Here is a 7,850-nt window from a genome sequence, read left to right as displayed (position 1 = left end):
GGGGATCCCCTCCCCGGGTTGGAAAACAGACCCAATAGCCAGTCCATGGAGGCAAACTTCTCTCATCACTCCCACCCCTTCAAAGGCACCCAACTTTCAGAAACTCCACAAATCTTCATTCAAGGCTCTTTTGCTAGGAGATCAGCACTGCAGAGGCATCTACTAGGGTTCAAAAAAAATGTTGGGGCCGGGCACGGAGGCTCATGCCTGTAATCCTAGTATTTTGGGGGGGCTGTGGCAGATGGATCACCTGAGATCAGGAGTTTGAGACCAGCCTGGCCAACATGGTGAAACCCCATCTCTACTAAAAATACAAATCCATTAGCACGGTGTGGAGGCGTGTACCTGTAATCCCAGCTACTGGGAGGCTGAGGCAGGAGAATCGCTTGAACCCAAGAGGCGGAGGTTTCAGTGAGCCGAGATCGCACCAGTGCACTTCAGCCTGGGAGACAGAGCAAGACTCCATCTCAAAAATAAATAATAAATAAATAAATAAATATTGGCTAGGATCTCTGCCATTCATTCATTCATTCATTCAACAAACATTCAACAAGCCCCTACTATATACCAAGCCCCATACTGAGGAATACAGAGATGAATAGACTCTAGTCTGGAAGCAATGCGACTGCAGCTGTAAAAACTGTTAGTTTCTATAACTGTCTTCCCATTTGGATCTCAAGAAGATACTGAGGGGTCTCTTCTTGCTAATGGTACTAGGCTGTAATGGTTCGATGAAAAAAATAATGAAAGGAATATGGGAGTAAGTCGGGGCCTGGGAGAGTGTCCGAAGGAGGAATTTCTAGTTGGAATCAGGGAAACTCCAAAGAAATGCGGCAACACGTCTGAGCGACTAATAGTTTAAAAAATGACATTTATTAAGTGCTTTCTCCATAGCGATTACAAAGCTATTACCCGCTTTCCTTGGACTGTTTAGATTCTCTGGCAGCGTGGTCTTGGGCACAAGCGTCCTCTTCTCTGGATCTCATCAGCTCATTGTTACACTAAGATAGTAGGACCCGGCGCTCAGTTCCGTCCCAGCTTTAGGCGAGCGGAACTGCGGTTCCGCTGCTGCCGAGGGTGCCCGGAGGCTTTTCGCCCGGACTCCCGCCCTAGCGACGTGCGCCTGTTGCTAGGGGCGGAGACGCGGGAGGCTGTAGGGTTCGGAGGCTGCTCACGCCCCCCAGCTCCGGGTTCCCGCCGCCCCAGCTCCAGCCCCCCGACCCAGTCCTTCGGTGGGTACTGAGCCTGAGGTGGGAGAAAGGGGTGCGGCAGCAGACTGGGAGTGGGCAACCCTCCCCCTTTGGCCGAAGTGGAAAGCGGTTATGAAGGCCAACCTTGAGCTGGTGGCGCTAGGTTCCTATCTTGGGGGACGTCTCTCCCCGCTTTCCACTTACACATCAAAATAAGCTTTAGGCCGGGCGCGGTGGCTCACGCCTGTAATCCTAGCTTTTTGGGAGGCCGAGGAGGATGGATTACCTGACCTCAGGAGTTCGAGACTAGCTTGGGCAACACGGTAAAACCCCGTCTCTACTAAAATACAAAAATTAGCCGGGCGTGATGGCACGCGCCGGTAGTACCAGCTACTCGGGAGGCTGAGGCAGGAGAATTGCTAGAAGCCGGGAGGCAGAGGTTGCAGTGAGCCGAGATCGTGCCACTGCATTCCAGCCTGGGGGACAGAGCGAGACTCCGCTTCTCTTAAAAAAAAAAAAAAAAAAAAAAAAAAAAAAAAAAAAGCTTTAGTCGTTCACTTAACGGGCAGGGAGAGGAGCATTTGGGATCTGAAGCGACAGAAAGGAAAACTGCACACAAGTCGTCCCCAAAATTCGAGGCAACCTTAAGAGTGCTGGCCCAGAACTGACTCCCTATGTGACTCTGGGCAAGACCCTCTTATTCTCTGGGCCTCAGTTTCCCCTATCTGTACCACTAGAGGGTGGAACCAGGCCAGCTTCCAGGTGTTTCTACTCATACTTTTGTTTCTTTGAGCATTGTTTTGGCAGCTAAAGATGCTTTGGTCTTCCAGAGGCAAGACGGAAGTGTGCAGAGGGAGATTTGGGGAGAGGGAGGGAGATAGGATATCAGCATTTGCATGAACAGGGGACCAGGGAAATAAGGTCCAGTCCACCCAGCTCTGTCCCCGTGACCTTGACCATCAGCAAGTCACAGCCCTCTGAGCCCCAGTTCCTTCATGGAATAGAACAGTTGGATAGGTACTGGTGTAAATCAAGGAATATTGCACTGGAGAGTTAAAAGATAATTCTCTGCTTTATGTTTAGGGTGGTTTAGAGGGATGACTGGATATATCCCAAGGCCTTTGGAAAGCAGATTGGAATAGAAATAAGTGCTGGGATTCAGACTGAGACCTGGTTCCAACTAGAACCAACAGGGACATCCAGAGCCATCAGAGAGTCTATAGATTTTCCCATGTCCTCTCCAGCCTTTCTGGGTCTGTAGTCTGGGATGAAACAGGGTGACTGCTTTCTAAAGGATATGTTGTTGGGCAGGTTTAAAGGACCCTTATGTTGTTGGGTCCTTAAAAAGCATACTACCAAGCCGACGCTTCATCTTCCTATGCCATTCATTCATTCAACAGGTATTCATTTGCCTTGTGTTCATTCTCCCAGGCTAAGGTCACAGCAGAGATAGAAAAATGAACCAGACATTATACCTCCTCTCAAGTATATTACATATTCATAATAAAAATAGTGGAAGATAACTTAGTAGTATTTTTATTTCTTAGTCAACTCGTAATAAGTTACAACAACGTAGATGTAACCCAAATTTATATACTTTGTTTTTGGGACTTTTTAATTGCCTTGCTATATAACATAATGAATTCTTAGCCTCATTGGGATTAATCACTCTGATCAGAAGCCATAATTGGCTTCAACTTTAATATCCTTTAGATTCATATATCCATTTGTATATGTTCTCTGTGTATATTTGCTATATGTGTTTAATATTCATGCATTATGAACAGTATTAATGGTGAAATTACTGTTGCCAGTATTATCACTGTTAATCTTGCAATCATGTTAGTAACCATAATTTATTTTTAACAGCTTGCCAGATTGAACCAAAGGCTTTATATGCACTAGCTTTTATGGAGATGCAGTATAATATGCTGGTCAAGAACAGGGCCTCTGAAGTTGGACTGCCTGGATTCAACTTTTGGCTCTGCCACTTATTTGCAGTATGAACTTGAGCAAGCTATTTGATAGCTCTGTGCCTCACTTTTCTCATCTGCAAAATGGTCATACAGGATGGGTATCCTTTATCTGAAGTGCTGGGGACCAGAAGTGTTTCAAATTTCAAATTTTAGAATATTTGCATTATATACATAAGAGTTGAGCATCCCTAATTGAAAACCTGAAATCCAAAATGCTCCAATGTGGCCAGGCATGGTGGCTCTTGCCTTTGATCCCAGCACTTTGGGAAGCCTAGGTGCACAGATCACTTGAGGTCAGGAGTTCGAGACCAGCATGAACAACATGGTGAAACCTCGTCTCTACTAAAAGTACAAAACTTAGCCAGGTGTGGTGGCACATACCTGTAATTGCAGCTACTTAGGAGGCTGAAGCAAGATAATGGCTTGAATCCAGGAGGTGGAGGTTACAGTGAGCCAAGGTTGCACCACTGCACTCCAGCCTGGGCAACTGAGCAAGATTCTGTCTTTAAAAAAAAAAAAAATCCAAAATGTTCCAATGAGTATTTCCTTTGAATGTTATGTCAGTGTTCAAAAAGTTTTATTTTGGATTTTAGATTTTTGGATTAGATGCTCAACCTGTAGTAACAATATGTATCTTAGAGGCTTGTAGAATAGATTAACTGAGTTAATAAATATAAAACACATGGAGCAGTTCCTGGTACATTTTAAGTGCTATTTTTATCTTCACTGAAGTCAATGATAGAGTTATTATCCTATTTTACACTTAGGCAAGTGAGACTTAGAGAGGTTGGAAAACTTGTCTGAGGCCACAGCAGAGCTACAATTCAGAACTAGCTCTGTCTAGTGTAGACACTAATGCATTTAGTTGTTCTGACTATTCTGTGCTGCCTTTAATTCTCAGAATAAGTTGTACTGTCAATCAGTATTTAAAATTTATTTGAATTCTTAAAATTGAGTTATTAAAATGGAATAAAACTGTTTATTCTTTGTAGACATTTATAATGGGAATTCTAGACTAGAAGTCAAGAGATTTACTTAGTTATAATTTTGAGCAAATAATATTTCTATTCTAATTCTTCAGATCTTTAAATAAATGGTCTTAGTTCTAATTTTGAGCAAATAATATTTCTACCCTTATTCTGCAGATCTTGAAGTAAATAAATGGTTTATATATGGTGATTTTGAAAAGCTCTTCCATCTTGAATTCTAGTATAATTATTTAAAACAGGAGAAATTGCCTTTTTCAAAAAAGCAGTAAACTCTGAAGTAAGCAGTCAACTCAAGATTTTTGATGAAGTACTGTGTTATGAGCAAAATAAAAATATTAAATGATGTATTTACATATATTTTGCATATTTAAAATAGATGTATAATTAACATTATAGTATACTTTCCTGAATTGTGAAAATGTGAGAGAGATAATCTTGGAATTTTGTAAAATATTTCTTTGTAAGGAAAAACTATACTTAACTGTCTCTTTGATAAACCAGGTCTTTATTTACCTTGCAAACATGCTTAGACAAAGAAGAGATTAACTTGAGTGGCTTTCCACTAATTACAGAGATTAAGTGGCTGCTTAAACTATTTTCCAAAGGATACACATTACAAATTATTGAATAGGGCAGTTCACCAAGAAGATTGTATTGGTTTGGGGGTAAGTAATTCTAAAAGTTGTCTTTTCCTTAGAATGTCCCATGAATATGCTTTACTTGAGAAGTATGGCTCTCTGACTATACCAATCAGTTTTGAGCAGAGCCAGTCCATTTATAGTACCTGCAATTTCCAGTGACCTAGATCTATGGATGGCATCTGTCATTAGTTTGATGACAATGTTGAAAAAGAGGTTAGGCTGGCAGATAAGAAGTCCTGCACCCTCTATCTATCTATAAACAATACCACATCCCAAGCTTTTTGAAAACTATCCTGAATTTTGCCTCTCAGCACATCTTGTGGTCTCTTATAGAAAATTCTGGAATATTTGAAGTAGAAGGGACCTTAGATTCACCACTTCACAAGTATTGTTGTTGTCCAGTACTATGCAAGCCACTTGGGGTACAAAGATGAATAATGAAAGTCCTTCTCTCATTGTGCACATAGTCTACTAAAACTCATTTCATCTAGTGTCCTAATTTTCTAGATGGAGAGGCTGAGGCCAGAGTGGGGAATGGAGCTGCTCAAGGACACAGAGTGGCATGAGGCAGGGCTCGGGGAGAGCCTAGGCCTCGTGATGCCACTCACACTGTTTCCATTGCATTGTGCTTTTCTGTATTGGTTACCTATTCTTGTCAAGAGGTCAGTTCTAGCAAATTTTCAAAATGTAGGCTGAAATCCTTCTGGAAAGCTCTAGTTTTCAATGCTAATGGCATGAATGAGAATATGAAGTTGGTGCATTTTAGCTGCTGTTCTCCCCTGTAAGCAGGTCTTCCTGTAGACAGTTCTTCCTAGAAGTAGGCTGGTCATGCCCATAAGAAACTCATCTCCTAGAAGAAACTCAACCCCAGAAGAAGTGGGGACTGGGTACTCCCAGTGCCCCACATACTTCCCTCAGCTCTTTGATATTGCAGCCAGTTGCAGAGGACACGTGACCTGGAGGGATTGAGGCTGGTCCCTAGTTAGGATCCTTCAGTCCCAGTAAATGTTCATCCTGGTGACATCTTCAGGTTTCTCCTTTTTTCTGTTTCACCAGCAACTGGTATAGGACCTATACAGATAAGGTGCTTTGGAGGCGTTTCCTGAATGAGTGGAGGAATATCTTTGAATGCATAATTCATTTTCTTTCTTTTCAGTTCTAGCCTTATTAGTTGAGGGGAATGATACAAGTAAATCTGGAAAATGTTTTATTATTCCTTTTATTCTAATATATTATATAATCCAATATTAACATTATTTAAATTCTAAGTCACTGGCTCTCAAACATTTTGGCCTCAGAACTTCTTTTCACTCTTAAAAATTAAGGACGCCCAAAGAGGTTTTGCTTTTGTAGGTTGTAGATTGGATTCAAATTCTGCTCTGCTACCATTGTTTGACATTAAAACTGAGATTGAATGCCACATGCAGGGTTTGTTAAATTTAAAAACAAATAAATGAGGCCGGGTGCTGTGGTTCACGCCTATAATCCCAGCACTTTGGGAGGCTGAGGCAGGTGGATCAGCTGAGGTAAGGAGTTCAAGACTAGCCTTGCCAAAAAATGGTGAAACCCTGTCTTTACTAAAAATAAAAAATAAAAAAAAAACCCACAAAGAATTAGCTGGATGTAGTGATACACGCCCGTAATCCCAATTACTCAGGAGGCTGAGACAGGAGAATTGCTTGAACCTAGGAGGCAGAGGTTGCAGTGAGTCAAGATCATGCCATTGCATTCTAGTCTGGGTGACAAGAGTGAAACTCCAACTCAAAAAAAATAAACAAAATAATTAAGTGAATTAATTTTTAAAACTCAGAAATTTTAAAGACATTTACATGTTAATTTTGAAATAACAATAAACCTATTGCATATTAACATAAAACATCATTTTATGAAAAATAAATATACTTTCCAAAACCAAAATATTTAGTTAGAAAAAGTGATATTGCTTTATATTTTCACAAATTTCTAAGGTTTGCCTTAAACAGAAGACAACTGGACTCTGATATCTGCTTCTGAACACATTCTGTTGCAGTATATTGTTTATGTTGAGGTATAAAAAGAAAAGAAGGCCTCCACTTTGGGAGGCCAAGGCATGTGGATTGCTTGATCCCAGGAGTTGGAGACCAGCCTGGGCACCATGGCGAAACCCCATCTCTACCAAAAACACAAAAAAATTAGCGGGGCATGATGGTGCAAGCCTGTAGTCCCAGCTCCCTGGGAAGCTGAGGTAGGAGTATCACCAAAGCCTGGGAGGTCGAGGGTATAGTGAGATCATACCACTGCACTCCAGCCTGAGTGACAGAGTGAGATCCTGTCTCAAAAGAAAGAAAGAAGGAAGGAAGGGAGGGAGGAAGGGAGAGAGGAAGAGAGGAAGGGAGAGAGAAAGAGAGGGAGGGAGGGAGGGAAGGAAGGAAGGAAGGAAGGTAGGAAGGAAGAAAGGAAGGAAGAAAGGAGACAGAAAGAAAGAGGGAGAGAGAAATGGAGGGAGGGAGGGAAGGAAGGAAGAAGAAAGAAGAAGGAGGAGAAAGAGGAAAGAAAGGAAGGGAAGGAAGGAGAGAAGGGCCTCACTGAGAGATGTAGATGGAAAAGGGAAGTCCTCCCAGACTCCCTGAAAGGCTCTCAGGAATCCCCCATGATCCATGGATCACACTTTGAGAACTGCTAGTCTAAGTCATTACCTATATTGTCTCATTTAGTGCCATTATTTCTAGCATCTCATTCTTAGAACATCTATTTCATGATTCTGGCACATAGAGAGGTGCCATAGTGAAATATTAAAAAAAAAAAAAACTATTCAGCAACCAAGGAAGGTTATAACCTTTGGAATAACTAAGGCTTTTCTTTTTCAAGAAGCTTCAGCACTGTAAATTATTTTTATTTTTAATTACATCCTCTTAGGATTTATTTGATTGTGACAGAGTGCACATAACATAAAATTTATGACTAGTAACATTTAGTGTATAGAGACAATGCTGTGCAACTATCATCACTATGTAGTTCTAGAACATTTTCATCACCCCAAAAGGAAATTCTGCCTTTTTTGTTTGTTTGTGTTGC

General features: G+C 41.5%; 1 protein-coding gene across 10 annotated transcripts in view; it reads left to right on the top strand.

Moving 5' to 3' along the window:
- The first annotated feature begins 1,125 nt into the window (after positions 1–1,125).
- WDR31 (WD repeat domain 31) overlaps positions 1,126–7,850 on the top strand; it is a 29,788-nt gene continuing 23,063 nt past the window's right edge. For 2 of the 10 annotated variants that reach the window (XM_078374803.1, XM_035255133.3), the window contains exons 1-3: positions 1,126–1,232; positions 3,060–3,264; positions 4,657–4,820. The gene's annotated coding sequence lies outside the window, so the exon portion shown is untranslated. Of the gene's footprint in view, positions 1,514–3,059; positions 4,821–7,850 lie in introns of those variants that run through there. The other 8 variants (XM_035255134.3, XM_078374776.1, XM_078374799.1 and 5 more) reach the window with 5 other exon arrangements.

The sequence above is a fragment of the Callithrix jacchus genome, chromosome 1, assembly GCF_049354715.1.
Source record: "Callithrix jacchus isolate 240 chromosome 1, calJac240_pri, whole genome shotgun sequence".
In the NCBI taxonomy this organism is placed as follows: domain Eukaryota; kingdom Metazoa; phylum Chordata; class Mammalia; order Primates; family Cebidae; genus Callithrix; species Callithrix jacchus.
The sequence above is the reverse complement of the archived record's forward strand: the minus strand, read 5'-3'. Positions and strand labels throughout refer to the sequence as shown.